This window comes from Procambarus clarkii, unplaced genomic scaffold (assembly GCF_040958095.1).
Source record: "Procambarus clarkii isolate CNS0578487 unplaced genomic scaffold, FALCON_Pclarkii_2.0 HiC_scaffold_255, whole genome shotgun sequence".
Classification (NCBI taxonomy): domain Eukaryota; kingdom Metazoa; phylum Arthropoda; class Malacostraca; order Decapoda; family Cambaridae; genus Procambarus; species Procambarus clarkii.
Genome location: NW_027189288.1, coordinates 159,918 through 184,620, shown reverse-complemented (window position 1 = coordinate 184,620; position 24,703 = coordinate 159,918). Strand labels below are relative to the sequence as shown.

Genomic DNA, 24,703 nt, shown 5'->3' with positions numbered 1-24,703 from the left:
TCAAATTGTGTTAAAAAGAGCAATTTTTAGAAAATTTGGAAAAATACTTTTTTCTGTTCAAATTATAACTAAATGGATTTCAAAGGTTTCACTCAGCCAATATATATCATTCACAATTTATTAATGAATTTTACAAAAAAACACCATAAATTTTATATTTAAACATGTAAAAACTATTTGTTTTACATTTGGAAGAAAATAATTGTAGAAAAACAATTTATAATTAAACCTTTGTGTTTGGATTTTTTGAGTAAAAGTTTCTCAAAGGCTCTCCTGCACCATTCTCAATGCAAATCATTCCCACACCTATGGGAAGAGATAGGCGAACGTTGTGTAGATGATTTGTGTTTGCTGGGTATCATGAAAAAGGAGGAGGGCGTGAGGGAAAGGCAGAGCGGAGAGGTCGGAGAGAGTAGCATGGAGGGTGAATAGACTCCAGTCAGCCTTGGCAAACTACCACCTAGCGAAGGAAAAGGGAGGGTGAAAAGAGAAAAAGATAACAAAAATGGGGAAATGGTCACTGTTATGGAGGTCATTAAAAACCCGTCACGTGAAATCTAAGTAAAGAGACAACAAGCAAAGAAAAAGATCAAGACAGGAAAGGGTGCGAGTGCGAGAGTTCACTTGAGTGGTTTCACCAGGATTCAGAAGAGAGATAGGGGAAGAAGAGAGGACAAATGGTTCCAGAAGGCGGCCTCGGGTGTTTGTCAGAACATCACCCCAGAGGGTATTGTTGGAAATTTCCAACACTGATACATCTCTATTGTATCACAATACACTACTGTTGTATATTAATTACAGTATCAATTAACTTTACTAACTGTAGTACTAATATAAATTAATATTTCTATCTGCGCGTCATTTGCTGAAATTCTCACCACATCGAGAGGCAGGATTGCATCAGATATTGTCTAGCAAGACATATTTATTACCAATATGTTAGAGAATTGAATAAGGTTCTCTACTTTTATCAGTATTCTGTATAATAATTAATTACTGATAATATAACCACTAATGATCCAATAACCGAGTTATTAATTAAAAATATCACTATTTAACAGTTTTATCTGTTATATACGAACGCCATGGAAATTCTCCCCCGATTTCTTGTTAATAAGGACACTGTGCTTAATCAACACCATCTAACGAGAATATAAACAATATTTAATTCCCTACAATTGCAACCCTATTCTCTTTAACGCATTACGTAAGTAATTATACGGAGAAGAATTCTCCGTCCTTACTAAATTCTATTGCGAATGCGAGAGGGGTTGAGGGAGACGCTAGCGGTACGACGCCATATTACTACAGACGAGACGTGAGGATTGGCAATGCTGACGAGTCGCACAGCGAGACGTGAGGATTGGCGTGGCTGACAAGTCGCACAGCGAGACGTGAGGATTGGCGTGGCTGACAAGTCGCACAGCGAGACGTGAGGATTGGCGTGGCTGACAAGTCGCACAGCGAGACGTGAGGATTGGCGTGGCTGACAAGTCGCACAGACGAGACGTGAGGATTGGCGTGGCTGACAAGTCGCACAGACGAGACGTGAGGATTGGCGTGGCTGACGAGTCGCACAGCGAGGCGTGAGGATTGGCGTGGCTGACAAGTCGCACAGACGAGACGTGAGGATTGGCGTGGCTGACAAGTCGCACAGACGAGACGTGAGGATTGGCGTGGCTGACAAGTCGCACAGACGAGACGTGAGGATTGGCGTGGCTGACAGGTCGCACAGCGAGACGTGAGGATTGGCGTGGCTGACAAGTCGCACAGACGAGACGTGAGGATTGGCGTGGCTGACAAGTCGCACAGACGAGACGTGAGGATTGGCGTGGCTGACAAGTCGCACAGACGAGACGTGAGGATTGGCGTGGCTGACAAGTCGCACAGACGAGACGTGAGGATTGGCGTGGCTGACGAGTTGCACAGCAAGACGTGAGGATTGGCGTGGCTGACGAGTCGCACAGCAAGACGTGAGGATTGGCGTGGCTGACGAGTCGCACAGCAAGACGTGAGGATTGGCGTGGCTGACGAGTCGCACAGCAAGACGTGAGGATTGGCGTGGCTGACGAGTCGCACAGCATTAGTCGCGTGGTAGCTCAACAGACGGCCGCCATTCAATACCATCACGTGGTCAACAGTGCTCAACTGTTTAATAACGCGGCTACAATTATAGCCACGACCCGTAATTACGCGTACACAGCAGTGGACGCCAGGGACTGACAGATGCGATACCGGCAGACCTTAGTGTTCTCGCACGCTCACGTTAAGTATACTTTTCTGGTTTGATGCATCATTCAAGATCGTGTATTTGTGGGTAGTCTGTCGTTATATTACAAGAAGACCTATACTACAATGTTAGTTGATTTTCCCTTTTTATTTCAATTTCAATGAATATTTAAATAATTCATAGCCTAATCAAATGCTACTCATATTTCCATGATTGCAGCGTGCAGGCGAGGATGTAACAAGTTGTCTCTCTTCACCTACGATGTTCACTGCTGGTTTCTTCCTTATTGGAATCTTGTGATCACGTGTGCGAGTAACGAAACGGACTTAATGAAGTCGTCTTACAGCTAAGACATATGTTTTCGTAGAAATTTGAATAAGATTATTAGTAGTTTCTATATATAAATTCATATAGGATAGTTAAGAGGAATAATCTAACGCAAGAATTTATCACTCGGTGTTTAATAAATCTACATTTATTATTTCTTAAGATTTAATAATCTTTCAATATTAATTATTTAATATGTCATATCTTGAATCTACATTCTAGTTCAGTTTTTGCCATGTTACTGACTTTTTAATGAACTAGTGACGAACCACACTGGTTCCTAGATATATATGAACGTCTAGAAATAACCCCCCAATGTTGATATTTGAGGCTTTAACTCTAATCAATTAATAATACAGTCTATTCATTTTCTTTAAGTGATTGTTAAATCAATTACCATACTTAGGCACTGGTTCTATAGTGTTAAATTCATACTCACCTTTATATGTTTTCCCTCTTTTCTCAAAAGTGGGCGGTCCTTCGATTTATGTTAATTATCATTATTAAATAATTCAATATGTGAGTAAAGCCCCAGATACCCAACAGGTATGTCAACAGTTGAAATCACCCAACAGAAGCACAGGCTCCGGCAAGGAGTCCAGTAGGTCCTTAGGATCAGGAAGAGAAAGTGGGACATTTGGGGGGAAGATAAATGGAACAAACCGTATACCATTTACTCTGACAAAGACATGGGCAGCAGAACATTGGATAGGGATGGAAAATGTAGGGGGACGAAGGGAATATTAGTACGAATCGAGAGAGCAGTAGAGTTATGAGCCCCAGAAAAAGTTGGGGGAAAGGGGGAGAGAAAAAGGAATAACCACGAAAGCACCAAGACGAGCACCAAGCATCGGCTCCTGGAGACATACAAAAAGGGGTGAAAACTGTGTAATCATGAGTTGTAGTTCATGGAAGTTGGCATAAGCTCAGGATCAGGATCAGAGTCAGCAAAGTCAGGGTTAAGGGGGCATTTATAAATTGAGTAAGGATGGAGTGAAGGGAGTGGGAGGACAGACCAGAGGCGGACGGGTAGATTCCGGAGGAGGAGAAGACAACTGAGAGGGGTGGTCTGGGACAGCAGGACGAGGGGGTGGGGCAGAAACAGGGGAGGGAATCAGGGGCTAAAGTAACCTCCATGGCTGGGACAGGGGGCACGACCACCGAAATGGGAGGGGATGGAGTGAGAGAGTCAGGGGTGGGGGGGGGGCAAGGAAGAAAGTGTTGCCTTCTTACCCGCCGGGGAGGACAAAAGAGGGGAGCCAGGCTTATGTTTCTGACTCGAAGAGACAGGTGTTCCAGCAACAACGTACTGGGTGACAGACTCAATTGTCTCAACAAGAGAAGATGAATGGGAGTGAACAACATGGAGATTGCAGGGAGGATGATGTATATCAGCCTGGACAGACAGGCGGTGTGGAGGGCCAAGAGACTGGGGGGAGGGATGGGAAGAAGGATCGGGGAAAGAAGACACAGGAGACATGGCAGACTGGGTAGGAAGGGGGGAAACTCCAGATGGAGAACCAGGAGGGGGGCCCCTTCAGGACAGGACGTAAAGGAACAGGGGAGGAGGAGGAGGGCGTGTCCGTGTCTAAGGCCTGGAAACGGTTGAGACTGAGTAAGGTGGGAAGGACGAGGAAAGGTAGAACGCAACACGCGAGCATAAGATACGCCAGTGAAAGGGGTGAGACAGCAAACTTGGCGTCTCGCTTCAGGAAAAGACAGACGATCCCAGTGTTTCAAGTGTAGGACGACTTCCTTAAGATTGTAGTGAACATACGCGCGGGAGAAGGTTCACCGCAATTGAGTTAGCGAGCCTGAGGGGAAGAGCACTCTGACTTAAAGTGATCATCATCCCTACACAAGGGGCATAGATACACAGTACTTGTGCATTTGAGAGCACCATGCCTGAACTTTCAGCCCTTATTGCAAAGTCAAGGAGAGGGAATGTACTCCTGAACGTAGCATCTGGCACCAGCAAGAATGATAGAGGGCGGAAGGCTCCTATTATCAAAGGTGATTTTTAGAACTCGAAGGGGCTGACGGCGATGACCACGAGGGGGGTCGAGTAAACGTGCCCACCTGGAGGACAGAATGGCCTTAGGCTTTGAGGATATATTTAATATTCAAATTCAAATGTTTATTTAGGTAAAGTACATACACACAAGGGGTGATACAAATACTGATGAATAGTACATACAATAGTACGTACATAGAGCTAGTACATACAATGCTTAAAGCCACTATTACGCAAAGCGTTTCGGGCAGGAAAAACACTAAAGACTAAAACTTAATACTAATTGAGATTAAAGTATAAAATGTGTTGAGAAAATAAAAAAATAAAAAAAGGGGGGAACATGGCAGAAAAACAGCAAAAATACAGTATGGTCGACAAACAGCATTGTTTAAAATAATAAAATACATGGGTTGACATTATAGGGGAAAGGTAGGTTACAGGGAGTTAATTAGGTAGTGCTTAGTTTTTATCTTAAACTGGTTGAGAGAGGTACAGTTTTTAACATAATTGGGAAGGTCATTTCACATTCTGGGTTCCTTGACTTGTAGAGCATTTCTAGTTTGATTAAGTCGTACTCTTGGAATATCAAAACTGTATTTGTTTCTGGTGTGGTGCTCATGGGTTCTGTTACAACCTTCAATGAAGCTTTTAAGGTCAGGATTGGCATTACAGTTCAGCGTTATATATATATATATATATATATATATATATATATATATATATATATATATATATATATATATATATATATATATATATATATATATATATATAAATATATATATATATATATATATATATATATATATATATATATATATATATATATATGTCGTACCTAGTAGCCAGAACGCACTTCTCAGCCTACTATGCAAGGCCCGATTTGCCTAACAAGCCAAGTTTTCCTGAATTAATATATTTTCTCTAATTTTATTCTTATGAAATGATAAAGCTACCCATTTCATTATGTATGAGGTCAATTTTATTTTATTGGAGTTAAAATTAACGTAGATATATGACCGAACCTAACCAACCCTACCTAACCTAACCTAACCTATCTTTATAGGTTAGGTTAGGTTAGGTAGCCGAAAAAGTTAGGTTAGGTTAGGTTAGGTAGGTTAGGTTGCCGAAAAACAATTAATTCATTGAAACTTGGCTTATTAAGCAAATCAGCCCTTGCATAGTAGGCTGAGAAGTGCGTTCTGGCTACTAGGTACGACATATATATATATATATATATATATATATATATATATATATATATATATATATATATATATATATATATATATATATATATATATATATATATATATATATATACATATATATATATATATATATATATATATATATATATATATATATATATATATATATATATATAAAGGAAGTATAGTAGAAGTATAGTAGGAAGTAGAAGTCAAAAGGAAGTGATAGCCGAGGCTATTTGAGCCACTTCCCCGACGGCAACTCGGATGGTAATCTTGGGCATAGCATTTCACCAAATCACCTCATTCTTTGGGGCACACGTGAGGAACACAAATGCGAACAAGCCTGAATGGTCCCCAGGACTATATGCGAATGAAAACTCACACCCCAGAAGTGACTCGAACCCATACTCCCAGAAGCAACGCAACTGGTAACTACAGGGCGCCTTAATCCGCTTGACCATCACGGCCGTCAAAAGGAAGTGATAGCCGAGGCTATTTGAGCCACTTCCCCGACGGCAACTCGGATGGTAATCTTGGGCATAGCATTTCACCAAATCACCTCATTCTTTGGGGCACACGTGAGGAACACAAATGCGAACAAGCCTGAATGGTCCCCAGGACTATATGCGAATGAAAACTCACACCCCAGAAGTGACTCGAACCCATACTCCCAGAAGCAACGCAACTGGTAACTACAGGGCGCCTTAATCCGCTTGACCATCACGGCCGTCAAAAGGAAGTGATAGCCGAGGCTATTTGGTCCCCAGGACTATTTCGCATATAGTCCTGGGGACCATTCAGGCTTGTTCGCATTTGTGTTCCTCACGTGTGCCCCAAAGAATGAGGTGATTTGGTGAAATGCTATGCCCAAGATTACCATCCGAGTTGCCGTCGGGGAAGTGGCTCAAATAGCCTCGGCTATCACTTCCTTTTGACGGCCGTGATGGTCAAGCGGATTAAGGCGCCCTGTAGTTACCAGTTGCGTTGCTTCTGGGAGTATGGGTTCGAGTCACATCTGGGGTGTGAGTTTTCATTCGCATATAGTCCTGGGGACCATTCAGGCTTGTTCGCATTTGTGTTCCTCACGTGTGCCCCAAAGAATGAGGTGATTTGGTGAAATGCTATGCCCAAGATTACCATCCGAGTTGCCGTCGGGGAAGTGGCTCAAATAGCCTCGGCTATCACTTCCTTTTGACGGCCGTGATGGTCAAGCGGATTAAGGCGCCCTGTAGTTACCAGTTGCGTTGCTTCTGGGAGTATGGGTTCGAGTCACTTCTGGGGTGTGAGTTTTCATTCGCATATAGTCCTGGGGACCATTCAGGCTTGTTTGCATTTGTGTTCCTCACGTGTGCCCCAAAGAATGAGGTGATTTGGTGAAATGCTATGCCCAAGATTACCATCCGAGTTGCCGTCGGGGAAGTGGCTCAAATAGCCTCGGCTATCACTTCCTTTTGACGGCCGTGATGGTCAAGCGGATTAAGGCGCCCTGTAGTTACCAGTTGCGTTGCTTCTGGGAGTATGGGTTCGAGTCACTTCTGGGGTGTGAGTTTTCATTCGCATATAGTCCTGGGGACCATTCAGGCTTGTTCGCATTTGTGTTCCTCACGTGTGCCCCAAAGAATGAGGTGATTTGGTGAAATGCTATGCCCAAGATTACCATCCGAGTTGCCGTCGGGGAAGTGGCTCAAATAGCCTCGGCTATCACTTCCTTTTGACGGCCGTGATGGTCAAGCGGATTAAGGCGCCCTGTAGTTACCAGTTGCGTTGCTTCTGGGAGTATGGGTTCGAGTCACTTCTGGGGTGTGAGTTTTCATTCGCATATAGTCCTGGGGACCATTCAGGCTTGTTCGCATTTGTGTTCCTCACGTGTGCCCCAAAGAATGAGGTGATTTGGTGAAATGCTATGCCCAAGATTACCATCCGAGTTGCCGTCGGGGAAGTGGCTCAAATAGCCTCGGCTATCACTTCCTTTTGACGGCCGTGATGGTCAAGCGGATTAAGGCGCCCTGTAGTTACCAGTTGCGTTGCTTCTGGGAGTATGGGTTCGAGTCACTTCTGGGGTGTGAGTTTTCATTCGCATATAGTCCTGGGGACCATTCAGGCTTGTTCGCATTTGTGTTCCTCACGTGTGCCCCAAAGAATGAGGTGATTTGGTGAAATGCTATGCCCAAGATTACCATCCGAGTTGCCGTCGGGGAAGTGGCTCAAATAGCCTCGGCTATCACTTCCTTTTGACGGCCGTGATGGTCAAGCGGATTAAGGCGCCCTGTAGTTACCAGTTGCGTTGCTTCTGGGAGTATGGGTTCGAGTCACTTCTGGGGTGTGAGTTTTCATTCGCATATAGTCCTGGGGACCATTCAGGCTTGTTTGCATTTGTGTTCCTCACGTGTGCCCCAAAGAATGAGGTGATTTGGTGAAATGCTATGCCCAAGATTACCATCCGAGTTGCCGTCGGGGAAGTGGCTCAAATAGCCTCGGCTATCACTTCCTTTTGACGGCCGTGATGGTCAAGCGGATTAAGGCGCCCTGTAGTTACCAGTTGCGTTGCTTCTTTGAGTATGGGTTCGAGTCACTTCTGGGGTGTGAGTTTTCATTCGCATATAGTCCTGGGGACCATTCAGGCTTGTTCGCATTTGTGTTCCTCACGTGTGCCCCAAAGAATGAGGTGATTTGGTGAAATGCTATGCCCAAGATTACCATCCGAGTTGCCGTCGGGGAAGTGGCTCAAATAGCCTCGGCTATCACTTCCTTTTGACGGCCGTGATGGTCAAGCGGATTAAGGCGCCCTGTAGTTACCAGTTGCGTTGCTTCTGGGAGTATGGGTTCGAGTCACTTCTGGGGTGTGAGTTTTCATTCGCATATAGTCCTGGGGACCATTCAGGCTTGTTCGCATTTGTGTTCCTCACGTGTGCCCCAAAGAATGAGGTGATTTGGTGAAATGCTATGCCCAAGATTACCATCCGAGTTGCCGTCGGGGAAGTGGCTCAAATAGCCTCGGCTATCACTTCCTTTTGACGGCCGTGATGGTCAAGCGGATTAAGGCGCCCTGTAGTTACCAGTTGCGTTGCTTCTGGGAGTATGGGTTCGAGTCACTTCTGGGGTGTGAGTTTTCATTCGCATATAGTCCTGGGGACCATTCAGGCTTGTTTGCATTTGTGTTCCTCACGTGTGCCCCAAAGAATGAGGTGATTTGGTGAAATGCTATGCCCAAGATTACCATCCGAGTTGCCGTCGGGGAAGTGGCTCAAATAGCCTCGGCTATCACTTCCTTTTGACGGCCGTGATGGTCAAGCGGATTAAGGCGCCCTGTAGTTACCAGTTGCGTTGCTTCTGGGAGTATGGGTTCGAGTCACTTCTGGGGTGTGAGTTTTCATTCGCATATAGTCCTGGGGACCATTCAGGCTTGTTCGCATTTGTGTTCCTCACGTGTGCCCCAAAGAATGAGGTGATTTGGTGAAATGCTATGCCCAAGATTACCATCCGAGTTGCCGTCGGGGAAGTGGCTCAAATAGCCTCGGCTATCACTTCCTTTTGACGGCCGTGATGGTCAAGCGGATTAAGGCGCCCTGTAGTTACCAGTTGCGTTGCTTCTGGGAGTATGGGTTCGAGTCACTTCTGGGGTGTGAGTTTTCATTCGCATATAGTCCTGGGGACCATTCAGGCTTGTTCGCATTTGTGTTCCTCACGTGTGCCCCAAAGAATGAGGTGATTTGGTGAAATGCTATGCCCAAGATTACCATCCGAGTTGCCGTCGGGGAAGTGGCTCAAATAGCCTCGGCTATCACTTCCTTTTGACGGCCGTGATGGTCAAGCGGATTAAGGCGCCCTGTAGTTACCAGTTGCGTTGCTTCTGGGAGTATGGGTTCGAGTCACTTCTGGGGTGTGAGTTTTCATTCGCATATAGTCCTGGGGACCATTCAGGCTTGTTCGCATTTGTGTTCCTCACGTGTGCCCCAAAGAATGAGGTGATTTGGTGAAATGCTATGCCCAAGATTACCATCCGAGTTGCCGTCGGGGAAGTGGCTCAAATAGCCTCGGCTATCACTTCCTTTTGACGGCCGTGATGGTCAAGCGGATTAAGGCGCCCTGTAGTTACCAGTTGCGTTGCTTCTGGGAGTATGGGTTCGAGTCACTTCTGGGGTGTGAGTTTTCATTCGCATATAGTCCTGGGGACCATTCAGGCTTGTTCGCATTTGTGTTCCTCACGTGTGCCCCAAAGAATGAGGTGATTTGGTGAAATGCTATGCCCAAGATTACCATCCGAGTTGCCGTCGGGGAAGTGGCTCAAATAGCCTCGGCTATCACTTCCTTTTGACGGCCGTGATGGTCAAGCGGATTAAGGCGCCCTGTAGTTACCAGTTGCGTTGCTTCTGGGAGTATGGGTTCGAGTCACTTCTGGGGTGTGAGTTTTCATTCGCATATAGTCCTGGGGACCATTCAGGCTTGTTCGCATTTGTGTTCCTCACGTGTGCCCCAAAGAATGAGGTGATTTGGTGAAATGCTATGCCCAAGATTACCATCCGAGTTGCCGTCGGGGAAGTGGCTCAAATAGCCTCGGCTATCACTTCCTTTTGACGGCCGTGATGGTCAAGCGGATTAAGGCGCCCTGTAGTTACCAGTTGCGTTGCTTCTGGGAGTATGGGTTCGAGTCACTTCTGGGGTGTGAGTTTTCATTCGCATATAGTCCTGGGGACCATTCAGGCTTGTTCGCATATATATATATATATATATATATATATATATATATATATATATATATATATATATATATATATATATATATATATATATATATATATATATATATATATATATATATATATATATATATATATATATATATATATATATATATATATATATAAATAATACACATGAGAGGATGTGCAGTGACTTAATATCTAACATATTCAGAGATTTGAGTAAGGGTACAGAGTGATGTCTGGGGCCAGAGCTGGATATTGTCCTAATAGCAGCTTTGTGTTGAGTAATTAGAGGACGTAAATGATTTTGGGTAGTAGAACCCCAATTACAAATACCATAGTTGAGATATGGATAGATGAGGGAGTAATAGAGCGTCACCAAGGCAGGGCGGGGTACATAATATCAAAAATCAAAATCAAAATGTTTATTTAGGTAAGGTACAATACATAAAAGAGATTTTACAAAGAGTGATGGATTTATAGTTAGGGCTAGTACATACAATGCCTAAAGCCACTATTACGCAAAGCGTTTCGGGCATAAAAAACTTAAATGACTAAAGCTTAATACTAGTTGAGCATAAAGAGTAAAATGAAAACACGGAATGAAAACATAGCTGAAAAAGCAGCACAAATACAATTCTGTCGACAAACAGCGCTCTTTAAAAAAAAACAGACATTGGATGACATTAGAGGGGTAAGGTAGGTTATAGGGAATTTATTAGGTATAGCTTAGTTTTTAACTTAAACTGGTTGAGAGAGGTACAGTCTTTAACATGGTTGGGAAGGTCATTCCACATTCTGGGTCCCTTGATTTGTAGAGCATTTCTAGTTTGATTAAGTCGTACTCTTGGAATATCAAAACTGTATTTATTTCTGGTGTGGTGCTCATGGGTTCTGTTACAACCTTCAATGAAGCTTTTAAGGTCAGGATTGGCATTACAGTTCAGCGTTTTTTATATATATATATATATATATATATATATATATATATATATATATATATATATATATATATATATATATATATATATATATATATATATATATATATATATATATATATATATATATATATATATTCATGTTTCATTGAATATGACCGCATATTCTGTATTTATTATTTTCTGGTTTAGGGCTTTTATCCCTCTAACTATTTTCTTAGCATCAGGGCTTAATTGAAATAGGAGTTCTCCAAAACTCATTTTCGTACTTTTAAGGTGAAGAAAAGAAGTGATTTACTATAGAGTGTATTACACTTATTTGTATAATTTGCACGACGTTTCGAACCTCCATGGTTCATTCTCAAGGGAACAGATCTTACAATACTAGTTGATTTTATACCCGCATTAGGTCAGGTGATAATACAATGAAGGTGAAAACATGGGGGGATACATAAGGGATAAACATAGGGGCTGCAGAAGGCTTATTGGCCCATACGAGGCATCTCCTATCTAAACACAAAGATTAATCCAGTGTAATTGGCCTGTTATGTTGGACATTGTCTTCTGTGTTGGCATCGATATGTTCTTGTCTTGCCCTTACTCTCATGGTGGGTAGAGTAAATAGTTCCGTGATTTGAGTGTTCATGGTAGGTCGCTCTATTCTTATGTGAATTGCCTCAAGAATTTGTAATCTTCTTGAATCTTGGGTTTTGTCTATTATGCAAGTATTCTTGTTCAACATTTCTCTTGTTAGAGTAATGTCATGGGCTTGTCTCATGTGATTCCTAGGGGCACCAGATTGAAGATGGCATGTCAAACGCCTCGTCAGCTTGGTCGACGTCATACCTATGTACTTACATTGAAGGTTACATCCTTCGTGGGGGCAAGTGTACATGTATACAACGCTTGACTGCTGTAGAGGGTTCTCCGTCGGCTTCGGGCTGTTTTTGATAAGGAGTTCGGAAGTCTTTTTGGTTTTGTAGAATATTATCAGGTTTATGTTTTGGTTAGGAGTAGTGCTTTTTGCTCCTTTACGGATTATTTCTTTCATTATTCTTTCCTCTTTTATATGTTCACTGTGCATGGTTGATTTGTAATATAATTTTATTGGGGGTGTTGTGGTTTCTGTTCTAGGTTCTGAATTATACCAACGGTCCAAGTGTATTCTTATAGCAGCGTTTATTTCCGCGTTGCTATATCCGTTGTTCACCAATACCTGAGTTACTCTTTCAAACTCTCTACTCACGTTGCTCCATTCAGAGCAGTGGGTAAGCGCTCGACGAATATAAGCATTGAGAACACTGGCTTTGTATCTTTGGGGGCACTCACTTCTACCGTTCAGGCATAATCCTATGTTGGTGGGCTTGGTATATACGTTGGTGCTTAAAGAGGTTCCTGTTTTTGTTATTAGTACATCCAAGAATGGCAGACTGTTATTTTCACTATTTTCATGTGTAAATCGGAGTACTGACTCTCTCTCTAGGTGTCTTTTTAGGTCAATTAGTTCATCTGAGTCTTTTACTATTACGAATATGTCATCTACATAACGGCAGTATACAGTTGGTTTTTGTCTGCTACTGAAGACCCTATCTTCGATGGTTCCCATATAAAAATTAGCAAATAAAACTCCTAAGGGGGAGCCCATTGCTACTCCGTCTATTTGTAAATACATGTCTCCTTGTGGACTGATGAAAGGGGCTTCCTTTGTACATGCTTCGAGAAGACTTTTCAAGTGTGGCTCAGGTATGTCTAATTTGGGGGTGCTCTCGTCTCTGTATACTCTGTCCAGTATCATTCCTATGGTTGTGTCGACTGGGACGTTGGTAAAAAGGGATTCAACGTCCAGGGAAGCGATGATTCCATCGGGCTGGGTAGATTTGATCAATTCTAGGAAATCTGCTTATGATTGTAGACTAAACTTACTTGGAGTGTATGGAGTTAGGAGTTCATTGAGTTTCTTTGCCAGGTGATAAGTTGGGGTTGGTATTTGGCTGATTATAGGGCGTAGTGGGTTACCTGGTTTATGCGTCTTAACATTGCCGTAGGCATATCCTAAGCCATAGTCGCCTTGAAGTTTATTGAAATGCACACTACCTTTCTTGGGTTGATTGCTGTAATTGTTTTGTTTACTTTCCGCTTAAGGTCTTCTACGGGGTTCCTCGTGATTCGTTGAAATTTGGAGTCGTCACTTAGGATGTCGCTAATTTTGTTCATGTATTCATGGGTAGGAATCAATACATATGCTGCTGTTTTGTCGGCTTTTCTTATTGTTACGTCTTTCAGATTTTTTAGTTGTTTCGCTGCTTCTTTGAGTCGTGGGGTTAAGATTGTAGATGAATATGTTCCTCGTTTTTTCCCTGCTTCTGCAAGTAGTTCAGCTTGAAGTGTCAGTGGTGATGACTTTTTTGTTGTCTTCTAGCTTATGGATATCGTCCAGAAGCATTTCGATTTCCAGGCGTTTTTTCCCTCTACCACAGAACACTATCCCTGGGGTCCCCTCTACCACAGAACACTATCCCCGGGGTCCCTCTACCACAAAACACTATCCCTGGAGTCCCTCTACCACAGAACCCTATCCCTGGAGTCCCTCTACCACAGAACACTATCCCTGGAGTCCCCTCTACCACAGAACACTATCCCTGGGGTCCCTCTACCACAGAACACTATCCCTGGGGTCCCTCTACCACAGAACACTATCCCTGGGGTCCCTCTACCACAGAACACTATCCCTGGAGTCCCTCTACCACAGAACACTATCCCTGGAGTCCCTCTACCACAGAACACTATCCCTGGGGTTCCTCTACCACAGAACACTATCCCTGTGGCCCCTCTACCACAGAACACTATCCCTGGGGTCCCTCTACCACAGAACCCTATCCCAGGAGTCACTCTACCACAGAACACTATCCCTGGAGTCCCTCTACCACAGAACACTATCCCTGGGGTCTCTCTACCACAGAACACTATCCCTGGAGTCCCTCTACCACAGAACACTATCCCTGGGGTCCCTCTACCACAGAACACTATCCCTGGAGTCCCTCTACCACAGAACACTATCCCTGGGGTCCCTCTACCACAGAACACTATCCCTGGAGTCCCTCTACCACAGAACACTATCCCTTGGGTCCCTCTACCACAGAACATTATCCCTGGAGTCCCTCTACCACAGAACACTATCCCTGGGGTCCCTCTACCACAGAACACTATCCCTGGGGTCCCTCTACCACAGAACACTATCCCTGGGGTCCCTCTACCACAGAACACTATCCCTGGGGTCCCTCTACCACAGAACGATATCCCTGGGGTCCCTCTACCACAGAACACTATCCCTGGAGTCCCCTCTACCACAGAACACTATCCCCGGGGTCCCTCTACCACAGAACACTATCCCTGGGGTCCCTCTACCACAGAACACTATCCCTGGGGTCCCTCTACCACAGAACACTATCCCTGGGGTCCCTCTACCACAGAACACTATCCCTGGGGTCCCTCTACCACAGAACACTATCCCTGGGGTCCCTCTACCACAGAACACTATCCCTGGAGTCCCCTCTACCACAGAACACTATCCCCGGGGTCCCTCTACCACAGAACACTATCCCTGGGGTCCCTCTACCACAGAACACTATCCCTGGGGTCCCTCTACCACAGAACACTATCCCTGGGGTCCCTCTACCACAGAACACTATCCCTGGGGTCCCTCTACCACAGAACACTATCCCTGGGGTCCCTCTACCACAGAACACTATCCCTGGGGTCCCTCTACCACAGAACACTATCCCTGGAGTCCCCTCTACCACAGAACACTATCCCCGGGGTCCCTCTACCACAGAACACTATCCCTGGGGTCCCTCTACCACAGAACACTATCCCTGGGGTCCCTCTACCACAGAACACTATCCCTGGGGTCCCTCTACCACAGAACACTATCCCTGGGGTCCCTCTACCACAGAACACTATCTCTGGGGTCCCCTCTACCACAGAACACTACCCCTGGGGTCCCCTCTACCACAGAACACTATCCCTGGGGTCCCTCTACCACAGAACACTATCCCTGGGGTCCCCTCTACCACAGAACACTACCCCTGGGGTCCCTCTACCACAGAACCTTCTCAACAACAGAGTGTACCTTACAGTTTCATCTAACAACCAAAGTGTACTATAGCTCTGCCTTTCCATTCAAAAGGTTTTAAATTTTATTTTGTTTTTATCTTGTTTATCGCACCATTTTACATTGTTCATTTCTTCATTTGTCACTTACTGTATTGTTATTTGTTATTACTGTCACAGTACAATGAGCTATATTTTACTTTTACTTGTTTCATTTAAATGTGGTTCATTTTTATTTTTTTACTATTGTTATTTAATATTTACAGCAGATATAGTATTTGACTAAATTGCATTGGGAAATTTTCGGTAATTTCTTACCTTATTGTATTTTGACTCAATTGCATCTACATGCAAGCTGATAGTGATCCTGAACTAAATCTGCTGTCACAAATTTACAATAGCCAGTATATTGATCATCACTACTGCAGGTATTACACAGCAAACCTTGCAAAAAACAAACTCCAGAATAACATTTGCCTATCAGTTTTTCACCAAAATGTCAGATCACGTGGTAATCATTTTTGATGATATAAATGCACTATTCACAGCAGTAAGTACTAAACTATGGGTCCTTATTTTAAAAGAAACCTGGCTAAATAGAGACCATACCCAACTTTACAACTTTGTTGGTTACAAAGCCATTCACAACTGTAGGCCTAACTAAAAAGAAAGTAGCACAACTATATATTACCAAGATACCTTCATCTGCAATAGTATCATTAGTGATAGAGATGATTACTGTGAATATACCTTTGATCACTTCAAGGAGTTCCCTTAAATCCTCCTTGATTATAGGAGCTATCTATAGATTTGCCAATACTAACAAACCTTCATTATCAGATAACCCAAGGAATCTTATCGTAAATAACAATCTCAACTAAAATCACATCATTCTAGGAGGTGACTTCAATACTGACCTGTGTCAACAAAATAGCCTCAAGTCGACTATTTCCTAAACTGCATGAACTCCTGTATGCTAATCCCCACAATCACCAAGCCCACCCGAGTCACTCAAACATCTGCCACTACCTTGGAACACTTATGGACTAACGTAGTAGCTCCCCTTGCATCTGGTATAATCACTGACAGAACTGACCACTATTCTACCTTCCTTATAGCAAACATGGACATAACACCACCAGCGAACAAGAAACTTACCTTCAGGTTACACAGTGAAGCAGCAATTGACAATCTCACAAATGCACTTCACAATATAAACTGGGAATCTGAATGTAATAATACACAGGATATAAATTCATTAGTTAATTAACCTCTTCCTTTCCAAAACTCTGAGTCTTTACAACACTAATTTTTCTCTCCTCACCAAGCAAGTAACCGGCTAAAAATTAGACAATCACTGGCTCACAAGTGGCATAATCAATCAATAAGAAACATGAATATGAAAAAATCTTAGGAATGGCCTAGTTACAAAGGAAGTAGTTAAGAGGTACTCAACAATGCTTACCAGTATAATAAGAAAAGCAAAACTTTCCTATTGTGAGTAGATTCCAAGAAACAAAAGGCAACATGAAAAGCACATGGAGAGCCATCTCTATCATCCTAGGAGCTAAACAACATTCACATAACCAGATGAAACTCTCCAAGGATGATTATACACCTGCAACAGATCTTGAAGCGGGAACAGAATTTAATAGGTGCTTGGTGCTAACCTTGCCAGAAAATTTCCAAAGACTCAAGACACATATTACCACATATCTTTCAGGCAGCTATCCAAATTCGTTTCTCCTTTCACCAATCAGCCCGACTGGTGACTCATTGAATCACTGAATTGTGTCCATCATTCACTTACTGGAAACCAAAGCTGGGAACATTAGTGAAATACCATCTATGGTATACAAGAGCACCTCCCATGCCCTTGTGCACCCAAAGCTCCGCTGTTCAACAAATCTCTAGTATGTCATTCATTCCCTGATATCCTTAAAAAAAACAAGAGTAACGCCAGTTCATAAAGGTTCATCCGAAAGACATAAGCAATTACAGACCATATCAAATCTACGTATATTATCAAAAATATTTGAACAAATTATTTACAAACAGCTCTACCACCACCTCCTAAAACCTAAAATTCACCATACTAAAAAACCTACCTAAAATTCAACATATTAAGTCCCGGTCAGTCTGGCTACCGCTCCCTAAAAAGAGTTCCAACGATGCAATTATTAGTCTCCTTGATATAATCTACTCAGCCCTTCACAAAAATGAGTTTCAGATTGGACTCTTCATTGACCTGAGAAAGGCCTTTGATTCTGTTAACCATAACTACCTCTTACTTAAACTCCACCATTATGGAATCCGAGGCCTTGCCCTGAACTATATATGATCCTATCTTAGTGACAGACACCAATATGTAGCCCCATCAATGATAAAACCTCTCCCACTCTACCATTAACCATAGGAGTGCCACAGGGCAGCATCCTAGTGTCTCTCCTATTTCTTATATACATCAATGATTTTCAAAACCCTGCTCTTAAATGCAAACCCTGTTCTGAAACTCTTCCTGGACAGATGTAATAGAACCCATAATCACCACACCAGAAATAAATATCTCTTTGGTATCCCCAGAAGTCAAACTTAATCTGTGTAAAAACACTATGCAAATAAAGGGACCTAGTCTATGGAACTCACTCACTAACGAATTGATAAGCTGTCCAACTTTTGCCTTATTAAAAAAAGTGCCTAATTTCACCTTCATATTCCTACTTAGTGCTTTTAACTCGCATTGTATCTAGTGCTATATGTACATGAGCCTTTACATAACATGTACATTACTTTACCCTTGTAATCATTGCTATCCTCTTATATCATGGTGTTACTCTGAATGCATATTTTACTTCAAAATACCTTTAAATAATCCTCAAATTTTGCTACAATGTACCTGTTGATAACCCTCAAATTTTATTTTAATGTACCTATTAATGTCAAATTTTCTTATAAATTACCTACTTAAAATTATCTGTTAGATTAATGACCTGCCTGAAACGATATGCGTGCTAGTGGCTTTACAAGAATGTAAAGACACCAATGTTATGTATTTTCATAAACCCAATGTACCTTCTTGTATATATATATACATATATATATATATATATATATATATATATATATATATATAAATAAATAAATAAATATATATTTATACAAAAGTATTAACATGCAGCTTATATTTCTGTCTTTATGATGACATAGAAAACTTCATTTATTACAGTATCAAGAAGTTTTTTAAGTTAACATTGATCTTCTAAAGGTCGTAGTTCCCATTGATAGGGAGAGCGCTGGCCAAAAACCTTGTTCAAAATATAAATATCTTTCCTATCTAATAAGATGAATCCATCTCTGTGATGGATTCACAAAAACTATTTTATCTCTACCACTCTGATAACATATACAAATATAATCTTTATTTGTGAATCTCTGTTAATTAATTAATTAATTAATTAAGCAATATATCAGAGAGCATGTAGGGTTTGGTGTTTTATGAGCGAAAAAGACATGGGTAGTTTAAGTAGTGAACAAATACCAATGAATAACGTTAGTATCTATATAACAAAACTATTGTCCTATGAAGTTTATTTAACTTCAAGTCACGTTTTTTTAATAAAGATTAAATGTTTTATGGCTATTTATGCAGGATATTATTATATTATCAACGAAGCAGCAAAACAACTAAAAAATCTGGACGATGTAACAATAAGAGAAGCTGACAAGACAGCAGCATATGTGATGATTACTACCCAAGAATACATGAATAAAATCAGCGACATCCTCAGTGATGACACTACATTTCAACGAATCACGAGGAACCCTGTGGAAGACCTTAAACACAAAGTGAACAAAACCATTACTAGGTAACAGGTAAACCACTACGCTCAATAATCAGCCAAATACCAACTCCAACCTATCACCTGGCAAAAAGGCTTAACGAACTCCTACCTCCATACACTACAGGCAATTACAGTCTACAATCAGCAGATTTCCTAGAATTAATCAAAACCACACAGCCCGATGAAATTATTGCTTCCCTGGATGCCGAATCCCTATTTACCAACGTCCCAGTCGACACCACCATAGACATGATACAGGACATCTTTCATCAGTCCGCAAGGTAACATGTATCTACAAATAGACGGAGTAGCAATGGGCTCCCCTTAGGAGTGTTATTCGCTAATTTTTACATGGGAACTATCGAAGACAGAGTCTTCAGTAGTAGGTAAACACCAATTGTATACTGCCGTTATGTAGATGACATATTCTTCATAGTAAAAGACTCAGATGAACTAATTGATCTAAAAAGCCATCTAGAGTCAGTCCTCCTATTTACAAATGAAAATAGTGAAAATAACAGTCTGCCATTCTTGGATGTACTAATAAAAAAACAGGAACCTCTTTATTAGTGAATGCCTCCTTCAGGGCATATAATTCTGTTTGCAATGTTGAGCACCCACTACTCATGCTCCAGTAAGCTTCATGGTTGGTAGTGTAAACTGCTGCCCCAGCAGAACCTCTTTCTTGATCAACTGATCCGTCTGTGAAGATATGAGTCGTTGAAGGTCTTGAGATGGTTTCCAGTTGTCGTTCTATGACTGCTTTGAGCCTCTGCGAAAAGTATACTCATTGTTCATTCCATTTGTTCACACCTGACCCCATTGTTCGATCCACTTGTATTCACCTGATCCACTAATAGTATAAATATAAATTTCCTGTACTGTAACATCACTTGAGAATGAACCATGTTGGTTCAAAATGTTGTGTAAATTTTATAATAAGTGTAATACATTCTTCAGTTATTTATTTATTTTTTTCTTCACCTCGAACGAACATGACTTTTGGAGAACTCCTCTTCCAATTAAACCCGGATGCAAGAGCACTAGTCAGAGGGATAGAAGCCTTAAAACAGAAAATAATCAATACAGAATATGCAGTCATATTCAGTGAGACATGTATAAATGAAAACCTGCTGCCAGTATACACCGATATTATTATAAATACGCATTCTTCTTGTTTATATCACCACTTAAATTTGCGACAATTTGAGCAGAGATGTGCGACGACTGGATCACTGTGTTCAGGAGGCTGATACGCCAGCAAACACTTAACTAGTCTACTTTCAAGTGTGGTCTAGGGCAGACACTTGCGAGATACTGTAACGACGCTCAGTGCGCTCAACTCACACCAAAGTATCACCTGTGTACTTCTGTATATTCGACCAAATATATATATAGCATCTTAGTGTCTGTGTTTATTTGTCACCATGCTTTACGTAACAATAGAAACGTTACAGTACAAATACAGTAGTGGCTACTTCAAGTTTAAGGACTACATATGGAACTTTTGTGACAAGAAAGGGCACTTGAGAAAAGTGTGAAGAGAAAACTTGAAAACAAATAGCTAAGTCTTGGAGAGGATACGACCAGGGAATGCAGGAAGAAGAGATAATGGTACTGTGGTCAAGACAGTAGAGGAAGGTAAACCGTCTGAAGAAGCTGCAGGTGAGGAAAGCAGACAATATTCGGAGAAAGGAAAGGAAGGTATGTTCTGTGAAGTTACAAGTGGTGAATTTTTGTAATTGATGGGAAGTTAGTTCCCTTGAAATTGGACACCGGTGCTGCAGTGTCAACACTGTCTAGAGAGTGGGCAGATACGTTACAATTAAATGTTAAACATGTGGAAAATCATTAAGTGCATACGATAATGCCAATTATCGTATCGTATATGTTAGAGCCAATTCCACATAGTGAATGGGCATCCCCAACTGTACCAGTGTTGAAGGCAGACCGCAAAATCCATGATAATCTGTGCAGATATTTAAAGAATTAAATAACCTAATCCATTGTAAAAATACCCATTACCAAAAATAGATGAGTTGTACCTGGGTTGCAAGGGGAACAAAATTTTCTAAGACTTACCTGAAATATGCCTACTTGCAAACTCCTGTAGATGCAGAGTGTCAGAAATTGTTAGTTATTAATTTTCATAAGGAGTTATTTAAGTGTAAAAGTCCCTTTTGGACTCTCCTCGTCTCCAGAAATTTTTCAGTGATTCATGTCCCATTTGTTAGTAAACATTGAGGGTGTTGCTAGCTTTTTAGATGACATTATTGTATGCGGGGAGAATGAGGAAGAGTATGATACAAGATTAGAAAAGGTTTTGAATCTTCTGCAAGAGCACAATGTGAAGATTAATGCGGGTGAAACAGCAATGAAGACCAATGTCATTGAATACCTGGGGTACCATATTTCATGTAAGGGCATTACTCCTCACAAAAACGTATTTACTATATAGCCCCCCCCCCAGCCCCAACATCAGTGGGGAAGTACAGTCTTTTGAAGGCATGGTGACATACTTTTTGTAAGTTCGTGAGGAACTTTTCAACAAAATTAGCTGACTTGTATAAATTATTGAAAAAAGGGGCTAGAGTTAGGTGGGCAGCGAATGAGAAGGATTTCAGGAATATTAAGCAGGAATTGATAAATTCTCCAGTGCTCACTAATTTTACTGGTAAACTTCCTTTAAAACTGGAGATTGATGCTTGCCCAGTACGAGTGGGCTGAGTATTATTACAGGAAGTAGATGCCAGGAAAAAGCAGTCTGTTTTGCTAGCAAGAAATTATCTCATGCAGAGAAGAATTATTACCAATTAGACAAAGAAGCCTTAGATTTGGTATATGCTGTAAAAAAAACTGAGGTATTTTCTGATGGGTAGGAAATGTCTTGCTAGAACAGACTTCTAAAACAGAACAGAAAAAAATCCTAACCCCTGTTAAGATTATTTGGTAGAGGTAAACAAATTCTTGTTAATGATAATACTAGAATTCAACTATGGGCATTGCTACTTTCACGGTTTGAGTATGATTTGGTATTAAAGTCGGGCAAGGATAATGTAGTGGCTGAGCATTAAGTAGATTGCCTGTTACAGAAGAGTTTAATTCCAGTATTCCAGTGGAGTATGTTAACCTGGTGAAAACTATGTCTTTTGAGGATATTTCATTCCAGACTATTAGGACGGCAACTGGTAGAGATCCCAAATTAAATCTGTTGAGGAAGAATCTCAAATATGGCTGGAATGATAATTTATTATTGTCAGAGTATGCTGCGGTAAAGGCTGACCTTAGTATTCACCAGGATATACTCTTATATGGGAATAGAATGGGGGTTCCTCTGGAACTTAGATGTAAGATTTTGGAACATTTAGGCCATAATGGCATAAATGCTATGAAAGAAGAAGCTAGAAGTTGGGTTTGGTGGCCAAAAATGGACCAAGATATTGCTGAAGTAACTAAAAATTGACACATTTGCTTTAAGAATTATCAGAAACCCCAGGCCCCAGTACTTTCCTGGCCATACACTGGGAAACCCTGGTCTAGACTTCATATAGATTATGCTGGACCTATGGATAACAAATATTACCTGGTGGTGGTGGATTCATACACAAAATTTATGGATGTTCATGTGTGTAATTCCATGACATCATCTGTAACTTGTGAATTGCTCAGGAAAACATTTTATAATTTTGGATTGACAGACATGGTTGTGTCAGATAATGCTTCTTATTTTGTTTCTGAGGAAATTGAGGATTTTTTTTTAGAAAGATTGGTATTAAACCTGTAACACCTGCCCTCTATAATCCTTCTTCAAATGGTCTGGCTGAGAGAGCAGTGAGAGCCTTAAAAGAAGAGTTACAGCGATTTACAGAAGCCACTATTAGTACAAGGCTTTGAAGATTTTTGCATTATCAAAGAAAAGCTGTTCATTCTGTCACTGGTAAATCTCCTTCTGAATTACTGTTTAATAGGTTCTTCAACGTGCACATGGTAGCAGTAAAGACAGATCTAGATCAAGAAAAATCTGTAACTAGCTCGGCCAATTAGTTGGCTCAGGGAGAAGAAGTTTTGTTTAAAGAGGAAGATGCAGTATATGCAAGGAATTTTGTAATGGGTAATGGGTGACCCATGCAAAGGGTCACTGGGAATTTTGAGGTCCCATTGGGTGTGGATGAGGCAAATAGGGATGCTGAAGCTAATAATGAAGGGGTAACACCTGCAGGAGACAGGAAGGCAGAGCAAGGCTCAACAGGGGTAATGTGGATACAGATAATCCTAGGGACTCTGCTGTTAGTAACTCAGAAGAAGGTTCTCCAGATGTAACGGGCCCAGAGTCCCAGTTGAGAAAACTGGAAGAGTCATACAACCGCCTGATAGACTTAACCTGTAGGCGGTTTAATTCAAAGGGGAGGAATGTTAAGGTATTTTGTAGGATTAAGTTAGGTGCCGTTATTTTGTAGGACTCGCCTACTCAGTGAGTAGGTACATAGGTGAGGTGCATAATGTTTCCAGCAGATGCTCTTTTATAAGTACTGTAAATAGTAAGTCATGTAACCTATAACCTACTCTCTCTCTCTCTCTCTCTCTCTCTCTCTCTCTCTCTCTCTCTCTCTCTCTCTCTCTCTCTCTCTCTCTCTCTCTCTTTTTCGGTGTGGGTGTGTCAGTATAATTAAAATAAGGAGTACAAACATGTCGAAAAGCGTCTTCTACAGTCAATACATTATTGAATTTCACATCATAAAGTTTGTGAGACACTATTACATTACATAAGAATATATAATTTTAACAATCGTACCTAATACAAGTGATCATATCCTCGTTCTTTTGATCAGTCCGGAAGTCGGTGGAATGTGTGTCGAGTCTCCTCCTGCAAGAAGAAATATTCACATTAATTTTGGGAAAATCAGTGAGTGATGCTACAGAAATAAGGAACGGATGGCAACATTGTATAACAGCTTAAGTTTTCTGCCTATTGACATCATCTTGTTAGATGTTGAGAGTCATTCACTAATGACCTGCTGGAAGATATAAAATATCTAGTTATAGTCAGCTCTCACCGGCAGCAAACCATTCAAAAAGCCAAAAGAAATTTATGGAGGAATTTCTAGAGCTAATGCCCGCCAAACACACACCGAAACTACGACGTTGGTACAACGTTCGAACAGGGGTTTACAGGGAAATTTTGATTTTACCAAGATGTCGTTTAAGGATTTACCTCGTTTCTAAGCTACCATCTTGAGGTTGTCCTGAGATGATTCCAGGGCTTAGTATCCCTGCGGCCCGGTTCTCGATCAGGCCTCCTTTTTGTTACACACCCCCAGGAAG

General features: G+C 41.6%; 1 long non-coding RNA gene across 1 annotated transcript in view; it reads right to left on the bottom strand.

Moving 5' to 3' along the window:
- The window catches only part of LOC138361200 (uncharacterized), a 54,653-nt gene extending 30,422 nt beyond the window's left edge, over positions 1-24,231 (bottom strand). The window contains exon 1 of the long non-coding RNA XR_011226847.1: positions 24,174-24,231. This is a non-coding gene — a long non-coding RNA (uncharacterized lncRNA). The remainder of the gene's footprint in view (positions 1-24,173) is intronic.
- Positions 24,232-24,703: the final 472 nt, after the last annotated feature.